Source organism: Mauremys mutica, chromosome 4, assembly GCF_020497125.1.
Source record: "Mauremys mutica isolate MM-2020 ecotype Southern chromosome 4, ASM2049712v1, whole genome shotgun sequence".
In the NCBI taxonomy this organism is placed as follows: Eukaryota; Metazoa; Chordata; order Testudines; family Geoemydidae; genus Mauremys; species Mauremys mutica.
This window is the reverse complement of record NC_059075.1, coordinates 161,602,321-161,629,417: the sequence shown is the minus strand read 5'-3', so window position 1 is coordinate 161,629,417 and position 27,097 is coordinate 161,602,321. Positions and strand designations below refer to the sequence as shown.

At 52.5% G+C, this 27,097-nt stretch overlaps 1 long non-coding RNA gene and 1 pseudogene across 2 annotated transcripts; both read right to left on the bottom strand.

The window, feature by feature from the left end:
• Positions 1 to 558: 558 nt before the first annotated feature.
• Positions 559 to 6,546, bottom strand: LOC123369764 (annotated as a pseudogene).
• Positions 6,547 to 14,290: 7,744 nt separating this feature from the next.
• Positions 14,291 to 22,861, bottom strand: LOC123369779. 2 transcript variants are annotated; one of them, XR_006579139.1, is made up of 3 exons: positions 21,064 to 22,861; positions 18,575 to 18,651; positions 14,291 to 14,626 (listed from the first exon to the last, which is right to left on the bottom strand). It is a non-coding gene; the product is annotated as an uncharacterized LOC123369779 (long non-coding RNA). The 2 variants fall into 2 exon arrangements; XR_006579140.1 differs by having other exon boundaries at positions 14,291 to 14,605.
• Between the last annotated feature and the right edge of the window lie 4,236 nt (positions 22,862 to 27,097).

The following is a 27,097-nucleotide window of genomic DNA, read 5'->3' as shown; positions in this document are numbered from 1 at the left end:
CCCATGTCCCATTCCCCACCCCCTGCCAAGCCAGCCAATCCCCTGCCCTGGGACCGGATTTACCCCTTCCAGCATCTCAGAAGGGCCCAGTCATCTCTGCCCAGCGTCCGTATGGCATTTAAATTGTCAACGCCCTGAACCCTCAATGTCAACTCTTTGCCAGGGGATGCTGTGAAGGCCAAGACCATAACAGGGTTCAAAAGAGAACTCGATAAGTTCATGGAGGATATGTCAATCAATGGTAATTAGCTATTAGCCAGGATGGGCGGGCATGGAAATGAGTGACAGGGGATGGATGGAGCAGTTTCGGTGATCAACCGGTGCCAATGTAGACGCCCATCGTGAGAATTTGAGAAGCCTCCAATCCCCGCGCCCGTTCAATGAACAAAACATCCCCAAATGTGGGAACTTTCTGGCCTGCCCGTTCAATGCACACTATGTGCCAATTGCTTGTCCTGCTCTGGGATGTACTTCAACACAGGCATGTGCCATAGGGAGGCAACAGCGCCCACGGCGGCTGGCGAGCACGAGGAGAACCTTTTAAAATAAAAACAATAATTCAAGAGTACACAGACATTTATTAGTTTCATGGTTTCAATGTGCAACTTGTGGTTGGAAGCAGCAAAACTAGACCAACTAAAAACAACAAAGGGATTTGTCTAAACCCACCCCTGCACTCTCTCTGAGATGGGCAGGGTCAGTTTGGAAAGGTGTAGCCGCTTTATTCTCTTGGGAGACTTGCTAATGCTCAGGAAAGGGAGTGGGGGCTAGTGGGTTAGCGCAGGGGGCTGGGAGCCAGGACTCCTGGGTTCTATCCCCAGCTCTGGGAGGGAAGTGGGGGCTAGTGGGTTAGCGCAGGGGGCTGGGAGCCTGGACTGCTGGGTTTTAGCCCATTAGCCTCTCACAGGCACGTACTCATGGCAGTTGTTGCCTCCCAGGTTGGGCCCGCACTCCAGCGTGTACGAATACGATACTTGGCCGTGTTTAAGGCTGCAGGTGAGTGTCTCGCTCCTGCCGACCTCAAGGTAGGTGTTGCAGACGCCCAGGCTTTGCTTCCTCCATGTGTCCTTGTCCAATACCTCGATTTTCAAGTCGGGCTTCAGCGGCAGTGTCACCGGCCCGAAGTCCAGGTCTTGTGACCATATGGGGTTGTTGTTCTCACGAATGACGTCCGTCTCCATGCTCTGCCCTTGGAAGAACACCGAGACGAAGGCGTCGGTTTCGGTCACGGTGTCTCCCCACAGGTCTGTCCCCTGCAGCACATGGACCTTCAGCCGGGCCGTGCCCCACTTAAGTGAGCAGCACATGGAGTCGGTGAGGGGGTTGCCGGGGCAGTAGCATTTGCAGGGGTCCTCGGAGTCGATCTGACTCCCTTGTGGGCAGCTTCGAGGGCAACTCTTCTTGTGTCCCCGCTCAGCCACATACTCCTTCACTGCCTGCCTCAGCGCCTCCCGCCTGCGGTCGCCCGGTCTCACCAAGGTGTGGATGGGCATCAGAGAGTAGGAGACCAGGTCGGGGCTGGCTTTCAGGCTCTCCATCCAGGTCGAGAAGGAGTTGGCATCTTGCTTGGTGGAGAAGAGCTGCTTGGAGTAGCTGTGGCCACCCGTCACCTTCAGGCGCTTCTCCACGTAGGGCATCTGGGAGCTCCCACTGCCCTCGCTGCCCTTCTTGCTCAGGCCCAGGTCTTGCAAGAACTGTGAGTCCAGGTGCACCTTGACTTCGGCGGCTGTCAGCCCGTCCAGCGCTGCCCGGCAGGTCTGAACAGCCGTCAGCTGCCGCACGTATCCCCCCAGGTCTGCCTGCCTCACGTAGTGGGTGCCGTACGTGGCCAGGAAGGGCCGGTATATCGCTGAGTCGTAGCTGGATGGGAGGCTGCTCAGGGCCTGGGAGAACTGGGGCGTCAGTGTGGGGTGTTGAGTGAGTCTCAACCTGCCCAGAGGGGAAAGAGAGAGGAGTTAGGAGCCAACGAAAGACCCCCCGGCACCTTCCCCTGAACAAACTGGCCCCACTTCCCCAGTGCTCACTCCGTGGGTTCCCTGGCAGGTGGGGGCGCAGTAGGAGGCGCTCTCCTCTTGCAGTCAGTGCTACCCCATTACCCCGCTGCAGCAGTAGGGGGCGCTGGGCTGCACAGAGCAGGGTGGCGGGGGCAGCAGGGAACAACGTGCTGCCGGGAGCAGGGTGGGGCAGGGGCCAGGCCTGGGATTCTCACCTGTAATACACACAGGGCACCTCTTGGCGCACGAACATGTACTTGTCCTGCAGCTCCTTCTGGTAAGCATAGCTGGTGAGCTGGGATTTGGACCCCCCCAAGGCTGGGCCCTGGGAATCCTCTAGCAGCTCCAGCTCTGACATCCAGTCGTTGTTCACATCCAATGCCAGTGCCCGGCCCACAGCCGCGGCTGACTCTTCCACTGAACTGCTGAACTCCCGGTTGCATGCGATGTGGACCTTCCAGTCCACCACGGCCAGCGGCAGCTTCTGCTTCTGCCGTCCGTGCAGCCGGTTCTCGCAGAGGGTGCAGGTGCCATTTGGGCGGCGCCACAGGCTGGTGTCCACCAGATTGGCCCCCGTCCACTCCAGAGTGGTCACGTCGATGCCCTCCCCCACCAAGCTGTGCGCGGGCACGAAGGTCATGGTCTCCTCGCACTCCTCAGCTGTGCCCGTGTAGCAGTCAGGAGAGACTTGAGGGAGAAGGAAGAGGAGAAGCAGAGGGATGAAGACACCAGATCTCGCCATGGCTGGTGCGATGATGCCAGGAACGTAGGAGTGGCTTTCAGTCTCTGAGCTTCCCTATAGGGAGAGAAACAGAGAGAGGCTTCATGAACAACAGTCTAGACACAACACATCCTAGGGGCATCCCAGAAGCCTCCATGCTGTTATGACCCTCCCTGGATCTGAGAGAAGAGCTCTCCAACAACCTATGCTATAGCCTACCTGCCCCATTGCCCGCTGATTCTGAAGGAGAGTTGCTGCTGGGTGTGGGCAGCACAGGGACTAGGACACATTCAACCTGGCCATTCTGATTCTGTCCACTAGGGGGCAGTTGGTGTAGTTGGGACATGAGACACATGGGTGAATAGTTCTCATTCCATATAATAGATAGCTGTGCAGATATGCACCTGTGCACACCCCCGCTCCCCACCCCACCCCCAAGATGAATCTCCCCTCGTTGTGCTGGGAACTGAATCCCCCATGTGAGCTGCAGGCAGTAGGGTGACCTTCCTGAAATACTCACAGCCCCGTTCCCTCCAGCAGGAAGAGAGAGAGAGAGAAGAGCATGTCCCCCAGGCTCCCCTGCCCCCCGGGTTACCTGTCTGCAGTAAAGCACAGGGCTCCCATGTGGGGATCACGGCAGCTAGGCTGGAGCGGCTGCATTTCCAGGGACTGCCCTGATGCAGATGTCAGCTGGATCAGAGTGCAGGGAGCTGAGCTCTCCAGAGCTCTCTGGGTTTGTCAATTAGGAGGTGGGGCAGGCAGAAAGAGGGACCCCCACATACAGCAAAATCCACCCCCCCCGAATGAATCCAGGAGGATCAGGGGAAGAAGGGAGAGCAAGGGGAGGACTGGCTGGGGGGAAGGGCCAGATCCTGACATCAGTGATCCAATTGTAAATCTGGAGTGGGGTCGGGCAGGCTAGAGCGGGGAGATAGGGAGCCAGGACACCTGGATTCTATCCCTGGCTCTGGGAGGGGAGTGGGGTCTATTGGTTAGAGCAGGGGGGGGCTGGGAACCAGGGCGCCTGGCTTCTCTCCCCAGCTCTGGAAGGGGAGGGGGTTGTGACTCTGGACTCTGGGTGCTTTCCCTGGCTCTGAGAGTGGAGCAGGATCTAGTGGCTAGAGGAGGAGGAGGTGGTGGTGCTAGCTGGGAGCCTGGACTCCTGGGTTCTTTTCCTGGCTCTGGGAGGGGAGTGGGGTCTAGGAGTCAGAAGGGGGGTGGAGGACACAGGGCCCAGAGGGGTTAAACACTAGCAGATTAACTAGCCCATATTCAACCTTTACAAACATATTAGTAGATAATGATTGTGTTTTTTGTGTGTTTACATATATACTGTTAGAGGCTGACAATGTAACCAAACTGTCCCTGTCTGTCACTATATTCTGTAAATTCAGAGATCCAAAGGAGATGTTAACATTTAGATGAACGGTAAATGTAGTAACATCTCTGTCTTCATTCCTCTTTGAAGTATGCAGTGAATTACTTGTAAATGGCGGGAGGTGGGCAGTTGTGTTATGTTAAACCATGCAGCTAATTAGAAAGAGAAGCTCTTACTTCAAAGCCACGAAGTAGAAAAGAACTCTTGGGCCCTGATCCTGTAATCTCAGGTCTGCTTAAGCTTCATGGGGGAAGTTTGATTCACAAGACTGAGGTCTCCAGTTCCAGTCTGGATCACCCTGATTTCGGACATTGGCCTGTCTAGTTGGGACGATAACCTAATGAATTGATTCAGGAAAGGACTCTTTGCAATTCTGAAGCTCACCATCTTTACTAAGAAACTGACCTAAGAACTCTATTCATAGCTGGCTGAATAATGATCATTTAACCAATCCCCTCTCTTTCCTTTTTTAATGAAGTTAAGTTTAGTTCACAAGAGTTGGCTGTAAGCGCATTTGGGTAAGAGCTGAAATATTCACTGTCCTGGTGGGGAATGTGTCCAGTATTTTTACATGATGAGCAAGATTTTCAGTAATCCTTATCACATTTCACTTGGCTGTCTGGATTGCAGCCCAAGGCTGGTTTCTTTAAGGGAGCTGTTTTGGCTTCTGAGTAACCAGTAAGTTATTGCAGACGCTGTTTTGTTGCTGGCTTGGTGAATCGAAGTATTAGAAGAACCACCAGTTTTGGGGATTGTCTATCCCATTCTTTGCAGTTGGCCCTAATGGAGCAATCTCAGGGTGGCCAGGACTCTTGGGTTCTACTGAAATCTGAGAACCTCCTGGGGAGCCAGTGTTTGTGGGTGCTTGGTCGCCCCAGGGGATGTGTGTTGCCTGCTGCCCCCCTCTGCTCTCAGGACAGGGTGTAGGGAGGGGTGGGACACCGGGAAGGGAGACAAGGTGTCAGGCGAGTGGCAGGATTTAGTCACGGGGTGGGTCTGAGTCCCTCTCTCGCCCCCTCTGGCCATGCCAGGATCTGTGGGGGACCTGAGCCCCCTACCTGTGTTTGTTCCAGGATGTGGGGGTGGCCCTAAGTCCTCATCGCTGCCTCCCTATTTATGTGCCAGGATTCTGAAGCGGGAAACAAAGCCCCTCTCACTCCCCCACACGGTGTGTCCATAAGAACAACCAGACTGGGTCAGACCAAAAGTCCATCAAGCCCAGTATCCTGTCTGCTGACAATGGCCAATGCCAGGTGCCCCAAGGGGGAATGAACAGAACAGGGAATCATCAAGTGATCCATCCCCTGTTGCCCATTCCCAGTCTCTGGCAAACAGAGGGTAGGGGCACCATCCCTGCTCATCCTGGCTAATAGCCATTAATGGACCTGTCCTCCATGAATTTATGTAGTTTCTTTTTTGAATCCTGTTATAGTCTTGGCCTTCACAACATCCTCTGGTAAGGAGTTCCACAGGTTGACTGTGTGTTGTGTGAAGAAATACTTTCTTTGGTTTCTTTTAAACCTGTTGCCTATTAATTTCATTTGGTGACCCCAAGTTCTTGTGTTATGAGAAGGAGTAAACAACACGTCCTTATCTACTTTCTCCACACCAGTCATGACTTTATAGACCTCAATCATATCTCCCCTTGGCCGTCTCTTTTCCAAGCTGAAAAGTCCCAGTTTTATTAATCTCTCCTCATATGGAAGCCGTTCCATACCCTAATAGTTTTTGTTACCCTTTTCTGAACCTTTTCCAATCTTTTTTGAGATGGGGCGACCACACCTGCACGCAGTATTCAAGATGTGGGCGTATCATGGATTTATACAGAGGCAATATGATATTTTCTGTCCTATTATCTATCCCTTTCTTAATGATTCCCAGCATTCTGTTCACTTTTTTTGACTGCTGCTGTACATTGAGTGGCTGTTTTCAGAGAACTCTCCACAGTGACTCCACGATCTCTTTCTTGAGCGGTAACAGCGGCCACACCCTCTCCCTGCCCCCAGGCATGTGCTGGGATCTGGGGGGCAGGAAGGAATTATTCATTGGGCAGGGTGAGGGGAGCTGGGGGGCAAGAGGGAGGGGGGAAGAAATGGGGGAGGGGCACTTGGGGTAGAATGGGGGCCAAGGAGGGGATCAGGGGTTAGTGGGGGACTGAGGGGCTTCCACGCAGTGAGACACCCTGGGGCAGCGGAGTCAGTGCTGCAGTTCCTTTACTCTCGTCACCCCTCTGCCTGGGCACCCGGGCACCAGCTCGGGAAGTGGGGTCAGATCCTGGAGGCGGATCTCCCCCCCTCTTCCCCCGAAGAACTCAGGATTTCGCCCCAGGGTTTCTCACCTACATTTGAAAAGTTTTGCAATAACTAAACAGCACTTACCTTGTCTGTGCCAGAAGCTGGAGTGATCCCAGCTCCTAAAGAGGCCTCTGGTCACCTGGGTTTAGCTTGTGCCATATAAATACCGTCACAGGCGCTGGCTGCTGGTTTTCCCCAGGGATGCTCCTCCCTCTTCCCTGAGGCCCCGCCCCCTCTCCTGAGGCCCCCTCTCCTCCCTCCTCCAGTCTGGATAAAGGCACACCCTGACCCCACAGCCCTCCCACCTGAGCCGCCTGCCGTCCCAGTGGCTGGGCAGACCCCCGATCCACGCCATTCCTGGGGCTGGAGTCCCCCCGCTTCCCCTCTCGCCTCTGATGCTGGGGCCGAGGGAAGCCGAATCCACTCCCCTGCCCGCCCTGCCAATCCCATTGCTGGGAGAAGCCCGCTGCCTACCCAGGCCGGCACAGAGCTCTGCAGTCCCGGGCTGTCATGGTTTCCTGGGCCGTGTGGAGTCCAAGCACTGGGTGAGGAGGCAGGGCAGGGACGCTACAGTCACCCCCAGGACTGCCACCCCCGCGCCGAGCGGTGAATTGACAGCAGCCGCCCCCTCCTGTGCCCCCTCTTCCAATCCAGGCCCTCATGTTGTCTCTTCCCGCTCCTAGTCTGCCCCCTCCCTGAGGCCCACACACGTGCCCCTCACCGCCCTCCGCCCTCCCCCAAAGCCCCCAGCACAGCCTGCTTTACCTAGTGGGTGCCCTACGTGGCCAGAAAGGCCTGGTACGTGGATGAGTGGTAGCTGGGTGCCAGGAGATGCAGGGCCTGGGAGAAGTAGGGTGGCAGTGGGGGGCTTTGGGGTCCCTTAACCTTCCCAGAGGGAAAAGAGAGAGGAATTAGGAGTCAAACAGAGACCTCCCCCAGCTGCCCTGGAGCAGGGCTCTGTGATGGACGCTCACCTGTGGAGGTCAGTTCTGGCCTCATTGCCCTAGAGCAGCACTAGGGGGCGCTGTTCTCCAGAGGGAAGGGCGGGGGGCTCGGAGGAGGATGCTGTGCTGCAGGGGCCAGCAGGGGGCGCTTCAGGGGATTCTCACCTGTGAAACACACAGGACGCCTCGTGGTGCATGAACATGAACTTGGCCTACACTGCTTCAGGTAGGCATATCTGGTGAGCCAGGACCGGGAACGCCCATGGCCAGGACTGGGGACTCATCCGACAGCTCCAGCTCCAGCTCCAACTTCCAGTCATTGTTCACATCCGACCCCATTGCCTGGGCTACGTCCATGGCTGACTCTTCCACCGAGCTGCTGAGGTCCCGTTGCACCAGCTGTGGACCCTCCAGTCCACCATGGCCAGTGGCAGGTTCTGGCACAGGCTGCAGGGACTGTTCAGGCTGCGCCACAGGCTGGTGTTCACCCAGCATGGTCACGTCGATGGCCTCCCCTGCCAGGCTGTACACAGGCAGAGAGGCCACATTCTCAACGCTCACCTCAGCCTTGCTCGTGTAGCACTGGGGGAGATCGCCCAGGAGAAGGCGGAGGAGAGGGATGAAGCACCAGATCTGGGCAGATCTGGGCGTGGCTATTACCAGAGAGGAGCTGTTTGGCCTCTGACCCTTGCTAAAAAAAGAGAAACAGAGAGAACCTTAATTAACAGAATCCAGTTGCAGGCAGCCCGATGCCTGCTGTGACAAAGTGGGGGATTTTCTGGGTTTTTCAATGATCTGCATGCAGAGGTGCTGGGACTCAGGTTCCCCGGGTGTTACTGGTTTAATGAGTTAATGGGAGAGGGAGGTTATTTTTACATGGACCAGCAATGAAACTTGGGACTCAGTCAGTCGCCTGGAGAATGGATACCCCAGCGACTGGTAATCTGCTGACCAGGCGGCGCAGCTCGGATGCCACAGCCCCTCCTGTGCCCCCCGCCCCCAAACCATGGGGTTCTACCACATGTTCTGGGACATCCTTGGCCTGGACCTTGCCATTGTCTGGGACGAGTCCGTAGGGAGCAGAGTGCTACCCCTGTCATGCAGGCACCCAGTGCCCACCTCTGAGGGGGATCTCTGCACCACGACCTTTGGAATTGGTGTCCTGTCCACTTCTCAGCAGAGCCTACTCGGTCATAGCAAAGGCCATTTGGCTGTAAATGGCAACTGCCCCTGGCCCCATGCTTTGGATGGCCCCATGCTTCAGGGGCATGTGTTATGCTTATAAGAAGCACACAGGATCTTTTTGAGTGGATCAGGCGGTACGCCACGTTTATGAAGAATAGAATAGTGAAGCAGCTAGCATATGCTCACATAAACATACACACACACTCAGACACACATGCACTGTCCCGCCAGTCGATGTTATAGTTACAAGTCTGTAGCTCGGACTAATCTAATGGGCAATTAGATTGGTCATGAGTGGGGAAGCAAGGTCCTGTCGGTTGCAGTCCGATGCTCTGAAGTTGTGGCAAGGTGAACCCAAAGTCCCATGGCAAAGCACCCTGCTTTATAGGAATTTTCCTTCATTGGGGTGAGTGAGTTTCTCACAGTTATGCTGTAATCAATCGCTGTTTGATGAGTGCTTGTCCAGTGCTTGTTTTCTTAAGTTGTTCTCATCCTTTCATCAATTCCTCAGGGAGTTACCCCATACTGGTTTGGGTTACAGCTCTCTTGTCCTGATTGATAGGTGCTTGCCTCACCTTTTAGAGTCTTCAATCTGCCCTCCTCCTCAAAATGTTTTTAGGGGTACACAGCAATCTCCTGGTGCCTTTGCATCTGTCTTCGGTTCCTCTCTAGAACATCAGGTCAGGTGATGGCCTTCACTCTCATCTTCTAACACACACATCCCTCATTCACCCATAAAACAGGACTGATTTACACAGAAACAGTATGAACATTTAACCAGGAACATCAAGTTACAATTTAAAGAAACCAATCATCACACTCTTCTGCTTCTTTCACAAAGCTAACTTTAAACCGATAACAAAGTGGCGACCACAAGGGTCTGTTCCTGCCTTGAAATCAGCTTCAGACACAAGATTCTGGCTGATTAATCTTTACCAAGGGCACACTAGGCCGTTCCTTCCTGCTTTCAGAAAGGGTGGCTGGGTGGGTACTTCAAATTATAACTACAAGATATATCAATATATTTAATACATACGACATTATTTATTATCCTTCATTCTAAGTAACTCATACCTAAACTAAAATAGGGTTTTCCCACTATAGATGCCGGGTCCAGAATGCCCTGAGGGCTTAGCAGGGGCCCTGGTGCTGGTAGCAGCGAGCGACCTGGCCCCAGCCCACCCAACTCTGCTGGGTCCTGGTGTCGCTCAGAGGAGGGTGTGGAAGCCAAAAAGAGGCAGAGTAGAGACTTCGGGGAAGGGGTGGAGTGGGGGCAGGCAGGGCGAGGCAGAGCAGGTGCGGGAAGAGGTGGGGTGGTGGCTTGGAAGAAGGGGTGGAGTGGGCGTGGGGACGGGAGTGGAGGGGGGTTGTCCTGGGCCCCGCACCCACCCTAGGATGGCCCTGGTGACTGGGGTCCACACTGGTGGGCTCGGGGACCTCCTTGAGCTCGTGTGCAGGGACGGTCTGTTATTTGCCCGCTTCTCTCTGAGCACGAAAAGGCATTTGACAGGGTGGACTATGGGTAGCTCCTGGGCACTCTGCGGGTGTTCACGGTTGAGACACTGTTTGTGGGTTTCCTGCAGGTGCTGTGCGCCTCCGTGGAGTGCTTGGTCAGGCTCAACTGGTCCCTGACTGAAATGATCAGCTGTCAGGCCAGCTGCACACTCTGGCCATTGAGGCCTTCCTCCACCTCCTCCGGAAGAGGTTGATAGGGTTGGTGCTCCAGGAGCTGGAGTTGTGAGTGGGCCTGTCAGCATGTGCCACCGATGTGCTTCTCCTGGTCCAGGACACAGGTGACCTGGTGCAGGTGGAGGCCTGACTGGCTATTTTTTCAGCAGCCTCCTACTCTCGAGCCAACTGGGGGTCAGAGACAGGTGGCAGGCGACTTCCCTCCCACCCGCGCTTCAGGCCATCCAGTAGAGCATGGGTCTGCTACCCCCTCTGAGCATTCACCTTTCCTCCACCCATCCCTCTCCATCGGAGAACAGGCAGGATTTGGAGGGCAGGGTGGCTGAGCGGCTGTGGAGGTGAACCGGACTGTTCCGGTGCCTCTTCCTGTGGTGGAAATCACTGGTGCTCAACCAGCTAGTCCTGTCCCTGCTCTGGCACCAGCTCAACACCCTGAGCCTGGCCCTGGATTTCCTGGCCCAGCTCCAGAAGGTAGCTCTGGAGTTTCTCTGGCCAGGACTGCACTGGGTCTCTTTGGGGTTCTCAGTCTCCCCCAGAGGGGGAAGGACAGGGCCTGGTCTGCCTCTGCATCCAAGTCCAAGTCTTCTACCTTGAGGCCCTGCAGAGACTCCTTTAAGCTGCATGAAGTGTGTTGGCACACAACTTCCTCTGCCTCCCCCTTGGGCTCCGGTACGACCGGCAGCTCTTTTTTCTCCATCCGAGGGGTCTGCAACCTGGTGCACGCGAGGTAAACATGCGCCAGAGTCTCTCTCATGCCAGAAGAGGGCAAGTGCCTGGGATAGGTGTGAACCATCCAAGTACCTTCATGGAGCCATCAGCTGATGTTCCTGGTGGGCCGCAGAACCATTTGGAATAAAGGCTGGCTCCCCGGGGCTCCTCACCTTCTATAGATGGTGCAAGGTGCCGAGGGTGAGCAAATGAAACGTGTGGAGCAAATGAAACGTGTGGAGCAGATGTTTCCTTCGTGTGATTTGGAAATGAACCGGCTGCAGATTATGGAGCCTTCTCAAGTTGTGTGTGAGAGAGAGAGAGAGAGAGAGAGAGAGAGAGAGAGTGTGTGTGTGTGTGTGTGTGTGTGTGGGGCTGGCTCGCGGGGCAGGGGCCTGATAACACGGTCCAGAGGGCAGGGGAGAGGGGCAGACGGGGAGCTCCCTCTCACAGAACCTACTCAAGGAAAGCCACAGAGGTGGGCGGTAAGGCTGCCCTCACCTCCGGGAGTACACGCCGGGAGGTATGAGGGGTAGAGAGCCCCATGAAATGAGCAAGTGCCAGGGGATCCACCCAGACCCTCCCCCACTGCTCGTAGTGCAGGAGGTCTCTGATCCTGGTGCTTCCTGCCAGGACCAGCCTCTGGCGCACTGAGGGGGACCCCGCTACCCCTACGCCTAGTTGGGGATTGAGGGGGGGGGGGTTGTCCCTGGCCTTGCACCCCCCCTAGGGACGGCCCTGAGAGGCATGGCCCTGTAGCCTCCTGCTCCTGTTTGATCATTTGTTGTCCCCTGAATTTAGCTGAACCTTGGGCTTAGTTGGTGGTTTGTCCCCCTGAGCAGGCGCAGGAGCCTTCAGTGTGGGTGGGGTGGCACCCTCCCCCCTGCCCGGGGCGTTGATAGGTGGGCTTGCTTTGTAGGATGGAGAAAAAGAGCCAGCTGGAAGTGAAAGTCTTTCATGGTTGCTGGCTCCCAGCCTTCACTTTGCATTTTCCAGGAATCACGCAGAGCACAAAGCCCAGAAAAGGTCAACAGCCTTCCGCTCCCTGCCCGGGCCCACCCCATCTCCATGCCAGAGGCCCTGGGCAGCCCCACGGGGGGGGTTCCGTGTGCCCCCATTTCCCCTCCCCCCACGCCACGGGCTCTGTGTGCCCCTTTCCCCTCCCCCAGTGCCAGTGGCTCTGTGTTTCCCCCCTTCTCGTGTCTTTTCTCCTTGGGTCAGGGCCGCGACATTTTAAATGCCAGAGGAACACGGGGGAAGAGATGGCTGGGTCCTTCTGAGATGCTGGCAGGGGTTAATCTGGCCCCAGGGTGGGGCACTGACTGAGTCAGGGGGCTGGAGAATGGGCCTTTCCTCCGTAGGGGCGTCGGCTCCTCTCTTAACTCAATAACCACACGCCATTCCCCATCCAGGGATGTGTGAGATGCAGCTGCCTCTGGGGTGGAGCAGAGGGGACCTGTCACGGCGTGGCCATTTCCTTCCCATTTCAAAAGTGGCCTCACAGTCCACATCAAAGCCCCCAGCCATGCGTGGGTCCAGGAATGGGCTGCAGACGCAGGCAACTCTTTGTGGCCACATCAGTCATGGGCTGCCGGTAAGCACCTGAGCAGAGGCGGCACCAGGATGTGGCCAGAAGCACCCCCAGCAAAGAGCCCTCCGCAGCTTCCACCCCTCCCAGTGGAGAGTATGAGAATTGAGACCACAGAGGCCAACAGAGCTTTGCGGGCAGAGGCACATGAGAGCGGGCCTGCTGAGCTCAGTGAAAAGAGAAACAATCATCAGCTGGATTGTTTTACAGGTGGGGAAATTGAGTCATGGAGAAGGCGGGCCTAGGTAACAGTCAGAGAGCTGGTGATAGAACCCAGGAGTCCTGGCTCCCCACCCCAACCCACCTGCCCCCACTCCGCTCCCAGAGCTGGGATAGAACCCAGGAGTCCTGACTCCCAGCCCCCTCACTCTAACTCACCAGACCCCTGTTGTCTGATTTAGGAGGTTAATAATATTAATTTGGATAGTATGGGTTTTAGGCTCACCAATCTATCTGATCAGAAGATAATAAGGTTGTTGTCCCGAATCAGGCTCCACTGAATTTACAAAGGGCCCTCAGGGGTATGACAGAAAGCTCACAGACTTTTAGGGTTAAGTTAAGTTTGAGGGTACAGACTTGGATCCCCCTATGCCATTCTACTATTATCTATCTATCTAGGTGAAACGTTTCAGACGTGTGTGTGTGTTGGCTTTGCTCTCTCAGTGAAAGGTCCCAGATACATGTAAGCCAACTTTGCTATCTGGGTGAAAGATCCCAGATATAGATATGCCAACTTTGCCTTAGCTCAATATACAGGATATAGCCTGTAGGTCCCTTGCATTACAGCCAAACTTACTTGAATATAAATCTATAAACCTATTACAATAAAACAAATACTTGAACTATAAGAAAATATATATACATGCAAGCAAGCAGGTTAATCCTATAGGCTACAAGCCCCCCTTTGATGGGTTTGCAACAATGAATCCCACCACACAGGTACGGATGTAGGTGGTTAAATATCTGTGGGGTCATTTTCCCTTGGTCGGGGTGGAGGAAGGGTATTATAAAGATGGTATTTTGGACCCTGGAACGTTTCTGGAGTGGGCACCATATATACATATTAATTATCCTTAACATTTGGTGCCCATCGAGGTCTCTGCTTGGGCCTGTTGGATTTATACTGCAGGCATCCTAAAACAAGGAAATTAATCCCAATTGCAATTCCTTGTGTAACCCTTCTGCCCCTCTGAGTTAGCAGCAACAAGGGCTGGGTTCAGTATCCAGGGGTTCCATGTCAATAACACAATGCAAAACCGGCTCGAGCCCCCACCCAGTGACCTGGGACAATTACATACCCCCCCACCGGGTGCCTCTAGGAGGCAATACTTCCCCTCTCGCAAGCACGGAGTCCGAGTGTAGCAAAATACTTTTAATAAAGGAGGGAAACAATGTGGCATTACGTTAGGGAAACACCACAAACAGGATTCATAACACAAACCATGAGCAAAAGACCCACCTCCAAGTAAGTTTTGGCACTGTCCTTTTCCCCTCAGGGTCTTAAGTCCAAATCACCCCAAAGTCCAACAACCCAAAAGTCTTCTGTCCCTGGTCAGTGCCGCCCCAGAGTTCAAAAGTTCATCTGCAGAGTTTTACCCCCCCAGCCTGGGTGGAATTGGGGGGGGAGCATACAGGGTGTTACGGGGCACCTTACGTGGGCCAAGGCCGACTGCCCCGTCTCTCCGTGGAGGTCTGCTGCAGCCTTCACAACGAATGGCTCTGCTCCACCAGCCGCTCCACTCCGCTCCTCTCCTCCAGCCGTCCCCGCAAACTGCTCTGCTCTGCTCCACTCGCTGTTCCGTGGGCTGCTCCAACTGTCCCAGAAGCTGCTCTGCTCCACCAGCTGCTCCATTCCACCAGCCATCCCATGAACCACTCCAGCCATCCTGCAAACTGCTCAGCTCCGTTGCACTTGCTGCTCCAACCGTCCTGCAAACTGCTCAGCAATATATCTTCAGGCTCCCCCACTAGTTAACACACACTCAGTGATTGCAGCTCAGTAATTTTATCTCTTTTAGTGGTTTCAGCTTGTAGTAGGAGAGCCCCAGTGCTGGTGCACCATTGGCCCAAAGTGAGTTCAGCTCAGCAGCCTCTAGCTAGATTCCTAATGGAATCAAAATTAGCTCTGCTATTCAACAGTGGAGAGGAAAAAGAAGGTGCAATTAGTGTGCCAGGCCCTCAAAAGGGGCCCATACTATCAGGTACACACATTTATCCCCAACCTCTCTCAATTCACTGGCTTTTGGAACCCATATTCCTTGTCTAGCAAGTACTACTTAGTTGATGGTGAGACTCTCTGTCATAAAACAGTCTCATGGTCCTTCATTCACATAATCAGGGTAACAACACTTTATTCCTCCTACCCCAATAACCAAGAAATTGGGGATCCCACAGCTGTCAAAGTGACCGTTTTGGGCTGCCATGGACTCATGCTAGGTGGGGTGGGTGTGCCTATGCAAACAAGATCAGCCCCCTCAGTTCTTTTCCACAACTCACCATAATTCACCACCAGATGTCTGGGTAGAGCTCATCCTGACTCTGCTTACATCTGGATAATAACCCATCCTTTTAATTTCAAATTCTTCCTGGGAGTTGTTGCAGACTCATCACCCTCGTTCATTAGCTGGGTAATAGCTTGTTTGGCTTTGTTCATATTGTTAGTAATTTGTATGAGATGGGTCTCCTTACGAGCCAATAATGACTTTAACTGTAACCCTAGTGGGGGAATGTAGACAAGAAAGGTGGGTGTACTTTGGATAGTTAAATCCTGATAGGCTGGGTCGGACTGGATAATGGTGATGTTTTCAAAAGTGGGACTAGGGGGAATAGCTTGGGTTGCTTTGGAGAAAAACAGAAATTTGTCTTTAAGACAGGATACTTCAAGGGACCATATTGGTACCTCTTTTGATTGGTAACCATGCAAAATTGGCTGTTTCCAGCATAGGTCACCCTCTCCATTGGAGTCTTCCACTTGGTCAGCCTCATCAGGCATGACGATAATGAATTCTGTAATTTTTCCCCCTGCAGTTCACACAGAGCAGTGTCTGTCTCAAACACGCTACACCTACAGATGTACTGAGGTACTTTCCAGGTCTGAGTTGGAGTGTGATAGACCACCAAGGGAGGTGCATTAACGCGGTCCCTATAGATGTTGCCTTTGAGGTAGACCTATAGAATGGACAGCTACCAATTGCCTGTACACATCCTTGTTCGGGTCAAACACTGGTAATGAGACTGTGAATGAGACATACAAGGATTGTGCAATTGTACAATCTTTAGAACGAGAACAACTGCCTCGGTTGAGGTGACATGTCACAGATCCCATCTCTCTCATATCACCCACTGATAAATGGTGGCATGAATCCAAACATGTGGCTCGTTCCTTTTCCAGCCTTTGAAAACATTTGGGACAGTACCAACTTAACAGTTGCTCATTTTTAATTAAGTCAGGAACCTTTTCCAATTTTAAGGATCATAATGTATCAATGGTTGCATTTACAATGTAGTCCCCATATGCAGAGCATATAATCTCCTTTTCTAAATGTTGATCCCTGTGCTGATCATTGTTTAAAGCAATTAGCTGATTAATTTTACGTTGGGTTTCAGTAAATAGTTGGGTTATGTCATGCATATTGTGAACAGTAAATCACTCTTCCTGTGACAATCCCTTTATTCCCTGTAACATTGGATTGACTACTCAGTTTGGTTCCTCTTGTAACACATAATCTATGTTTGTGAATTTTCCAAATATTCACTTGGTTCCAAATCAACACTCCTGAACCAACTAGTCCTGCCAGAGATCCTAAACCTCCAAGAAGATTCAAGCTAAGCTTTTTCCTAGAGGTATGTGGTTTATGCACCCACAACAGAACAATATCTCACACTTCTTGCTGATAGGCTGCAATCCTATCCACAAGTTGTACTGAGAAAATGGAAGCCACTTTGGTGTGCTGACAATAGCTAAATTCTCCTAGATACCAGTTAGACAAATTTAACAGTGCAGGAATATGCATAAACCAAACCTGATTAATCACTTCCCCTATTATGGGCGTTGTGGTGAGACCACTAGCAGGTCCTGGATTTATCATTGGACAAGTTACATCATTCGGTATTGGATTGTCATAATTGTCGTCAATAATTGGATTCCGAACCTTAAGATCAAATGTCACATTTAGTACATAACTTTTGCTTCCTGATTTGGTTTGAAAAGTAGCTATAACGAGCACTTAATATTGTCCTTCATCCTCATATTTAAGCTTATATAAGGTTAAACTCCCCTCCCATCAGATTATTACAAATGGCTTTGTTTCTCCAAGTTCCATAAGGTACTCCACGTCTCAGGGAAGTTAAATTTGTTGGTGAGGAGGTATAGGTTTTACATCCTCCCCCATTTGAGTTATTATCTAAGGGTCAAATCTTTTTCCAGCCACTGGATGGCAGTGAGATTACTCCAGCCAATTGATATTCAACGGTGACATCTTCCCCTGGATTCTACCCCGAGCGCTTTATTTTAATTCTTAACCTCTAAGCTGCAATGTGGAGTGACATTTCCCAGTTGCCGTGGCGATTGAATGAAACATGGTCCTCCTGGTGTGACGTCACCTTGCACCTGTTCCCCAGCTGCCCCTCCCCAGAGGTGGCTGCATCTCAGTACTGGGTGAGCACTTTGGGGTTGTTGGTCACTGAAGTACCCTGAATGTGTCTCCTGTTAGGCCTGTTGTAGTACAGTATCCACCAGTAGGGGGCAGTGCTTCTCCAGGCATCTCCAGTCCCCATGAGCGGCTCATTTCCTGTCAGGTCCTTCTGCCTGTGCAGTAGTCTGACTCGGTGTAGGAGTGTAGAGAGGCTTTATGATTATCCCCTCCCAGAGCTGGGATAGAACCCAGGAGTCTTGGCTCCCAGCCCCACCACTCTGACTACCAGACCCCACTCCTCTTCCAGAGCTGGGGAGAGAACCCAGGAGTCCTGGCTCCCAGCCCCACCACTCTGATCCACCAGACCCCACTCTGCCCTGGGCTGGGGATAGAACCCAGGAGGGGGCCGAAGCTGGGGACCTTGGAGTCTCAGCTAGAACTGGGGAATAATTTTCATCAAAAATTACAGATTCAAGTTGACAGTAGAAATTTAGCGAATTTGCGTCAACTTCAGAAAATGGTTTCTCAATCGCTCGAAATGTTCAAAAAAATTTAATCGTAAATCTCCTATTTTATTTTTTAAAATCCTCAAAGCGTTTATTTGACCAAATGTGATATTTTTTATATGCTTTCACTTTGCCCCCAAATTGATTTTTTTTCAGGTTAAGCCAAAATGAAATCCCGCCCCCTCTCCCCCTGGGGTTTTTGGCATTACTCCAAATCATTCACTTTGAGGAGGATTTGGTGCAGGCAAGGACCTGGGGGCTACAGTGGATCACAAATTGAATGAGTGAAGACCGTGATGCAGTTGCAAAAAAGGCTTTATCAAAGATGTGGACACACTAGAGAGAGTCCAGAGGAGAGCAACAAAAATGAGAAAAGATTTAGAAAACCAGACCTGGGCGGGAAGGTTAAAAAACTGGGCATGTTTAGACTTGAGAAAAGAAGGGGGACTCGAGAACAGTCTTTAAATGTGTTCAGGGCTGGTATAAAGAGGACGGGGATCAACGGTTCAGGTAGGACAAGAAGTAACAGGGTTAATCAGCAGGAAGGGAGATTTAGTTAGAAGAGAGCAGGAAAAGCTTTGATCAGTGCAGAAAAGGCCCCTTCCCTGCATTTCCACCCGGCTGTCCCCTTGTAGGGCCCTGTCTTCTCCCCGCAGGCCCAGCGAGGATTTATGAACCGGCAGCTCGCACAGCTCTGCCCTGATCTCTCTTGCAGAGACAGAATCCCAGTCTAATGCAAGGGGCTCAGAGCTCGCTATAGAGGTTCTATTGCCACCTCTACTGTCCCTTGGACTCCACCAGGCAGGGTTCCTGATTCTGGTTGGTCATATTCCTGGAGGTTTCATCACATGACAGAATCTTTAATGAAAGATTAATCTTTCCATTCAACATACCCTGAGCGCCATCATTCCCCCCCACCTCCCTGGTACTCACATTAGAGACAAACGCCTCCGTCTGACCGCTTTCCAGCATCTGCTCCTGTTCTTTGTCCAACACCACACCGCTGTTGGCTGCCGAGAGAGTAAGGGACTGGGTCAGCTCCCTTCTCTCCTCTCTAAACTCAACTGAACCTCCCCAGGCAGGGATAGAACCCAGGTTTCATCAGTCCCAGCACCCCCTGCTCCAAACAGCTCCCCTCCTCTCCTGGAGGTGGGAATAGAACCCAGGAGTCCTAGCTCAAAGCCCTCCCTGCTCTGTCCCACCAGAGCCCACTCCCCTCCCGCATGCAAGGATAGATCACAGGAGTTCGAATTCTTAACCTCTATGCTGCAATGTGGAGTGACTTTTCCAGTTGCTTTGGTGATTGAATGAAACCTGGCCTGACTTGTATTTTGCAATAACAAATGATAAATAAAGCACTTTTAAAAATCCTGTGTTGCAAAAGGTTTGACTCTCATGTGATCGACACAAAGATTGGTCTCCAGCTGCTCTGCACCAGAAGTGGCTGCAGCTCAATGCTGGGTGAGTACTTCAGGGTCGTTCATCACTGAAGTAACCTGAAAGTGTCTTCTGTTAGGCCTGCTGTAGTAGAATATCCACCAATAGGCGGTAATGCTTCTCCATGGATCTCCAGTCCCCGGGTGCTGTTCCTTTAACATCAGTTCCTTCTGTATGTGCAGTTGTCTGACTCAGAGTAGGAGCCTAAGGAGGCTTTATGATTATCCCCTTCCAAAGCCAGCCACAGAACTCAGGAGTCCTGGGTCCAGCCCACCCCCCACCCTCGCTCTAATCCACTTGGCCCCACTCCCCTCCCAGAGCTGGGACAGAACCCGGGTGAGCTGGGGCTGGAGAGCTCAGACTCCCGGCCTGAACTGGGCAAAAATTCTGAATGTTTTCTCTCGAATGCAGATTCAAGTTGACGGAGAAATTTTGTGAATTTGTGTCAATTTCAGCAAATTGTTTCCATCCCCATCCCTAAAATGGTCCAAAATCTTGAAACATTTTGATACTTCAATTCCAGTCAAAATCTCCTATTTTATTTTTTAAATCCCTCCAAATAGAAGCATTTCATTTGACCCAATATGATTTTTTCCCTCTGTTTCCACTTTGCCAAACAACTAATTTTTCTTTCTTTTCAAGTTCACCCCCAACCCCCCCCCCCCCAAATTTTTGGCACAGCCAGATAACCACATGAAAATCAGGTTTTCACATCACTCCAATCATTCAGTTTGAGGAGGATTTAGTGTCGGGAAGGACCTGGAGGCTACAGGGAATCGCAAATTGAATATGAGTCAAGGCTGTGATGTGGGGGAGAAAAAAGTGAATTTTCTGGTGTGCAGAAACAGGAGTGTCATACGTAAATGTGGGAGGTAATTGTCCTGCTCTGCTCGGAACTGGTGAGGCCTTCACAGGAGAACTGTGCCCAGTTCTGGGAGCTGCACTTTAGGAAAGATGTGGACACACTGGAGAGAGTCCAGAGGAGAGCAACAAAAATCAGAAAGGTTTAGAAAACCTGACCTGGGAGGAAAGGTTACAAATCTGGTCCTGTTTATTCTTGAGAAAAGAAGGGAGGAGTTGGGAACAGTCTTTAAATATGTTCACGGCTGGGATAAAGAGGACAGGGATCGATTGTTCTCACTGGCCACAGGAAACAGGGCAAGAAGCAACAGGTTTAATCTGCAGCCAGAGAGATTTAGGTTAGAGAGCACGAAAAACTGGAATCAGCACAGAAAACGCCCCTTCTCTGCATTTCTACCTGGTTGTCGCCCGGTAAGGCCCTGTCTTCTCCCCGTATGCCCAGCAGGGTCTGATAAGGATTCACAGACCTGTCCCTTGTGCAGCACTGCCCTGATATCTCTCTCACGGAGACAGAAACCCAGTTTGAAGCAGGGATCTCACAGCTTGTTCCACGGGCTCCGTTGCCATTAGGGTGTGTTACCAGATTTGCCTGTTGCTTTGAGGTACGCTCATTTATTAGGGTTACTCTTCGGGGGGAGTGGGGGGTTGTTTCTGTAATTCTATCAGTGTGCTGCTTGTGTCACTTGTGTTCTCATACAGAGCCCTACTTCTCCTGTCTGCAAGCCCTCTCCCAATGGAGCTCTCCTGCAGGACCTGGGTTCCCCTGGGCTGGGTTCTTCCAGCCCCCGAATCACACACACACACACACACACACACACACACAGCGTGTCTATGAGGACTGTGTTAATCAGCACTCCCAAGCTGACCCCTTATGTCTCTGGACTTAGTAGGCTGGGTTGAACAGCACTTTCAACCTGCCACCCTCATATGCCCCAGGTTCTGCACGTCCCTATCCCCACTTTCACGTTACAATTGTTTGAGTAGTGACCCACTGGATGAGCAAACCCCACAGGACTTTTGGGCGCTGCAGGGATCTTTAGCTTAGGTACGAGGAGAGTTGCTGCAGAGTAAATGAGGAAGCCAAAAACACCCATGGGGGTGGGGGCGGCGCGGGGGTTTCTCACCTCTCCGTGAAGCTTGAATCGACCAGGGTTCCCAGGTGCTGGTGGTAGCTGAGAGTCTGGAGTGCTGGAGACAAGCAGAGCTCCCAGCACCATCAGTCAGGAGAAGATAAAGTCCCAATGTAGCTGATGCAGATTTTGGATCCAGGCATCAGAACACTCACTTGAGCGTGTATGGGGGGGGGGGGTTGTAGGAAAAGAGCAATGGTTCAAGGGAGACACTAGATTTCTTGGTGGGTAAACTAATGATTTAAGGGAGTATTTCAAAGCTGTTTTGCTCAGGCTAGACAATAAGAACTGATCATTCCCGGCTATGGGCGGTGTCCCTTCGCGGGAGCTCATAATGCCATTGGGCAGCTTCAGTATATTGGATACCAGTAGAGGATTTATTACTAGAATTGGTCAGATAACTGCTGAGCTGGGTGTGCGCAGGCGTGGGGTCATCAACATCTGGAGCAGAGATTTCACACCATGCACTGCTTCCCCGCTTTCCTGGTCCCAGAGTTCAGTGCGGTTCTTGCTTTGGAATGTCTGTTCTCCATTCTGTGCGCTAATGGAGGTGACTCTGCGTCCCATCTTTGATGCAATCGAGGCTGGGGGAGTTTTCTTAATCCTGTCACCCTTGTCCGGAGGGGCTTAGGTGTGTCTCCCCCTGCCTTTTCATTGCTTTTTGTAAGTCTTTCTTCTGAGCTGTTTGGATTCAAGCAGAGCTTTGGGGTGGGGGGAGGTCCTTTGTGAGTCAGACAGGCTGGATACAGGCTGAACACAGAGCTGGTAGGTAACATGTGACAAACGCCCCCTCCCAACTCCAGCTATATATCCACAGAGCACGCTGCCGGGATCAAACATTATCTTAATGGAGGAAGTCCCTAGCAGATAATAAAATTGGAGGCCTGATTGGTCGACAAAACCAGGAGGGAAGGGACTAGCTTGGCCACTGCCCTGTTTTAGAGAGAACTCTGGGGTGGCGATGAAGAGGCCGGATGGGCAGATGGGAGCAAGTTTCACCATAATGGCAGCCACCTGTATCGTCTCCTGCATTGCACCAGGTAGGGTTGCCAATTCTGGTTGGACATATTCCTGGAGGTTTCATCACAAGACAGAATTGTTAATGAAAGATTCCTCTTTAATTCCTGGAGGTTCTAAGGGGGTCCTGGAGAGTTGGTGATCCAACTGCCATGACATCATTGGGGCTTCATTGTCTTGGGCCTTGGAGCTCAGCTGGGATCAGGCCAGACAGAGGGACCCGGGTGACGTTGCCACCTCTGCTGGCTTTGGCTAAATCCCAAACATGGCTGGGGAGGTGAGACGTGGACTTCCTGCTCCTTCCCCCTCCCTTGTGCTCGTCTTTTCCTTCCCCCTCTTCTTTCTTCTCTCGCCTCTTTCTCTCGCTCTTTTCGTCTCTGTCAGAGAAGAGTCCGGCTCAGCTGGCCCTGGCTCCATTTTTTGCAAAGATGATGTCATGTGAAGACCCCTCCAGGAATACGTCCAATCGAAATTGGCTACAGAAATGGCCCATTGTTGGGACAAGTTTGCCGGGCCTTGAAGTGGCTGGTCAGGGTGGTGTCTGGGGCCTTGTTTCTCCAGCTGTGAGGCTACAAGAGTCAGTCAAAAACTGAATTTTGCTCTCTCTGCTGGTCTTTTCCATCCCCTTTCAGGTGTGTTCATCTTGTTGGGTCTTCTGGGAGACAGGATCGGCCTTTCCCAGCAACAGCAACATCCCCTGCAGGTTCACCCTCGTCTCCTTTCCCCCCAGAGGACGGTTTGTTCCAGCTAGAAGAAAAGCAGTGTGTCAGACAGGGGGTCCCTTACAAAAATACAAGTTAAAACCCCCCCCCAACCTGGGGCTGGATCAGAGAGCGGCCCCTTGATGGGAACGGCCCCGAATCCCATAATCCACTTGCCTGAGCCAGCCAGCAGGGGGCCAGGGTGGAAGGTGACTGCGTGGGGGACACCTGGGCAGGGGCTGGCTGTGGTGGGGGAGACCGGGGTCTGTTGGGCCCAACAGGGGAAAGGCCCCATGTCCCACTCTCACCCACCTGAGCCTGCCACGCCCCTGCTCTGGGGATGGAGTGAAGCTGGCACCCCTAGAAGGGAAAGGCCCCATGTCCCTTTCCAACCAGCCCCTCAGCTCTGGGGCCAGGCAGGAAAGGGAATATGGCCGATGGGTACAGTAAAGGTCCCATGGCCTAGTTTCCATTGCAAAGGCTCCCAGTGTCCTTCCATCTGCCTGTGTCTGTCACACGAGGCCACACAGGTTTTACCCACTAGGGTTCTGTCCTGGGCTCTGGGAGGGGACTGGGGGCTGGAGGGTTAGAGCAGCGGGGGCTGGGAGCCAGGACTCCTGGGTTCTATCACTGGCTCCCTGACTGTGACCTAGGCCTGCCCTCTCCGTGCCTCAATTTCCCTACCTGTCAAACAATCCAGCTGATTATTGTTTCTCTTTGCACAGGGCTCAACACCCCCTGATGGGCCTGTGCCCTCAAAGCTGTGTTGGCCTCTGTGGTCTTGATTCTCGTACACTCCACTGGAAGCGGTGGAGGGCTCTCTGCTTCTGGCCACATCCTGGTGCTGCCTCTGCTCGCTCACATGCTTACTGGCAGCCCATGACTCATATGGCCAGAAAGAGTCAGGCCCCAGAAGCCCACACCATCCTGCCTGCGTCTGTGGGCCAGTCCTGTCCCCACACATGGCTGGGGGCTTTGATGTGGACTGCGAGGCCCCTTTTGAAATGGGAAGAAAATGGCCACGCCCTGACAGGTCCCCTCTGCTCCACCCTAGAGGCAGCTGCATCTCACACATCCCTGGATTATAATACATGGAGATCTACCTATCTCATAGAACTGGCAGGGTCCCTGAAAGGTCATTGAGCCCAGCCCCCTGCCTTCACTAGAAGCACCAAGTACTGATTTTGCCCCAGATCCCTAAGTGCTCCTCTCAAGGCTTGAATTCACAACCCCACCATGCCAAGGGCAATGGCATGTGGCTGTTGAGTTAAGATAGGAGCTAGCACCTCTAGAGAGGAAAGGGTCCATTCCCCACGCCCATGACTCAGTCAGTGACCTGCCCTGGGACCAGATTAACCCCTGCCAGCATCTCAGAAGGACCCGGTCATCTCTTCCCCCGTGTTCCTCTGACCCAAGGAGAAAAGACATGAGAAGAGGGGGCACACAGAGCCCCTGGCATGGGCTGGAGCTTTCTTGTCCTGGCTGCAGAGCCTCAAAGCCAGCCCCGGCCTGGGCTCACACGCCCTGGTGCCCACCCACCCCTGAGGGATCTGACTTTCTCCTACCCATGGCCAGAGCGTGTCCGGCCGAGCAATTCTCACCGACCTGGACTGTTACACAGAGATGTGAATAGGCCACCTGTAGGATGCCGCCCTAGAAGCAAACACGCTTCCCCTCTGCCGTCCGGCCGCGCGCCGGGGGCCCGGGCTGGGAGTGGGAGGCTGCCGACCTTTTCTGGGCTTTGTGCTCTGCGTGATTTCTGGTAAATGCAAAGTGAAGCCTGGGAGTCGGCGACCCTGAAAGACTTTTACTTTCAGTTTCCTATTGGTTCTTTTTCTCCATGGTACAAAGCAAACCCATCTATCAACGTCCCGGGCAGGGGGGAGGGTGCTGCCCCACCCACAACTGAAGGCTCCTGCACCAGCCCAAGGGGAGAAACCACTAATTAAACTCAAGGTTCAACTAAATTCAGGAGACAACAAATGATCAAACAGCAACGGGGGTTACAGGGCCATGCCTCTCAGGTCCGTCCCTAGGGGGGTGCAAGGCCTGGGACCCCCCCCCCAACCCCAGGCCCTGCCCCTTCCCATCTCTGCTCCACCCCTTACCCTAAACCCTCACCCCTGCTCCACCCCCACCCTGCCTGTTCCTGCTCCTGCTCTCCCCACCAATCCATGCCTTCCCCCAAGTCCCCTCCTCCTGTTATGCTTATAAGACGCACACGGGATCTTTCTCAGGGGAAAAGCCAATATGCTGCATTTATTGAAGATTCAACAATTAGCGTATGTATTCAATCACACCACACGCTTTCCCGCCAGTCAATGTTATAGTTGCCAGTCCAGAGTCTGGATCAATCTAGTGGCCAGCGAGGTTGATCACGGGTGGGGAGGAGCCGGGTTCTGTCGGTCGTGACACGATGCTCTGGGGAAGTCTTGGCAGGACGAACCCAAAGTTTCATGGCAAAGCACCCTGTTTATATAGTGATTTTCCTTCATTGGGACCAATGAGTTTTGCACCGTCATGCTGTCATCAATTGTTGTTTGACGAGCGCTTGTTTTCTTAAATTGTCCTTCTCATCCTTTATCTTCTCCTTTCATCAAGTCTCTCAGGGAGTTACCCCGGGCTGGTTTTGATCACAGCGATCTTGTCCCCATTGATGGGTGCCTGTCTCATCTTTAGAGTCGTCAATCTACCCTCCTCTGACATTTCAATAGGGGCGTGTTGCAACCTCCTGGCGCCCTTGCATCTGTCTCCGGTTCCTCCCTAGAACATCTGGTCTGGTGACGGCCTTCACACTTATTTCTTAACACACACATTCCTCATTCACACACAACACAGAATGGATTTACACAGAGCATTTGAACAGGAACAATAAATGGCAATGCAGGAGAAAAACAACCATGGCATTCTTTTACTTATTTTAAAATGCGGAACCTACAACAAAGTGGTGACTCTAAAAGGTCTGGTACTGCCTTGAAATCAGCACAGACAGAGACTGTAGCTGAAGCATCTCTACCAATGGCCCATTAGGGCCATTCCTTTCCTTTTCAGAAAGGGTGGCTGGCAGGATATGGTCAAACCATACACAATACATTTAATACATGCTACATTATTATTCTTTATCCTTCATTTTAAATGATACAAAATACAAACAGAAAATCCTACTACTACATAGGTATGATCTGATGATCTATGATCATACCTGGCTTAAAGCTGCGCATAGCATAACTGCTCCCTGTTCCCCTCTTTCCCGGAGAACCAACAACAGACACAAAGGGAAAGTTTTTTCCCCAATTTTAAAAAGTTCTAGCCTTCCCATTGGCTGTTTTGGTCAGGTGCCCACTCCCTTTCCTTTACCTGGGGGGCTTTGTTAACCATTTACAGGTAAAGCAAGCAGAGAACATCCACCAAGAGGGACTTCATAGCTAACTGCCTAGCTGAGTGTCCATAAAAGAGAGCTCCCCCACACCTTCATTTATCCCAACAACCAACAAGACGAACACGCACGAAAGGGGGAAGAAAAACGCAGCAACCATTGACTCTCCCTCATAGCCTCCCGATTGGAGGAACACAAGCCCAGGCAAACTGGTCCCCCCAGCGACAGGTGGGTAGTTTTGTTTGGACGGATTCGTGGAGGTTTCATCACAACATAATCTTTCATTGAACTTTCACCTTCAATTCCTGGAAACGCCGGGCCAATCCTGGAGGGTTGGTAACCAAAGATTCTGCCTTGGCCAGCTAAGCCCGACTCTTCTCAGGGAGACAGGAAAAAGAAGGGGGGGAGGAAAAGAAGACCATGGGGGAGGGGGCGGGAAGTTCATGTCTCACCTCCCGGGATGGGTCTGGAACTCAGCCGGAGCCAGCGGAGGTGGCAACATCACCTGGGTCCCTCTGCCTCGCCTGACCCCACCTCAGCTCCTAGACCCAGGACACTGAAGGCCCAATGACGTCATGGTGGATCCCAGGAGATGGTGCCGGTGGCTCCCATCTGTCCACCTGGCTCTCTCTTCATCCTGGAAAGGGGGCAGTGGCCAAAATAGCCCCCACTCCTCATTTTGTCCATCAGTCCGGCCTCGTTTCCAGCCCCCGAGATTTGATCAGTTCATTCCCCATTCCATTCTCCTTCTCAGTCATGAACATCCGAGCCAGGAGGTGCCACCAGGACTAGGCCCGGCTTGCTCAGCCGCGGCTGCCCTCACGGAAGCTAGGCAAAAGCAAGGGAACAGGACACGTGCCGAGGTTCCATGGGTGAAAAGCTTAATATCTGCCATAGCGATTTACGGCTAAACCCTGCCGTGCCTGCAGCTGAT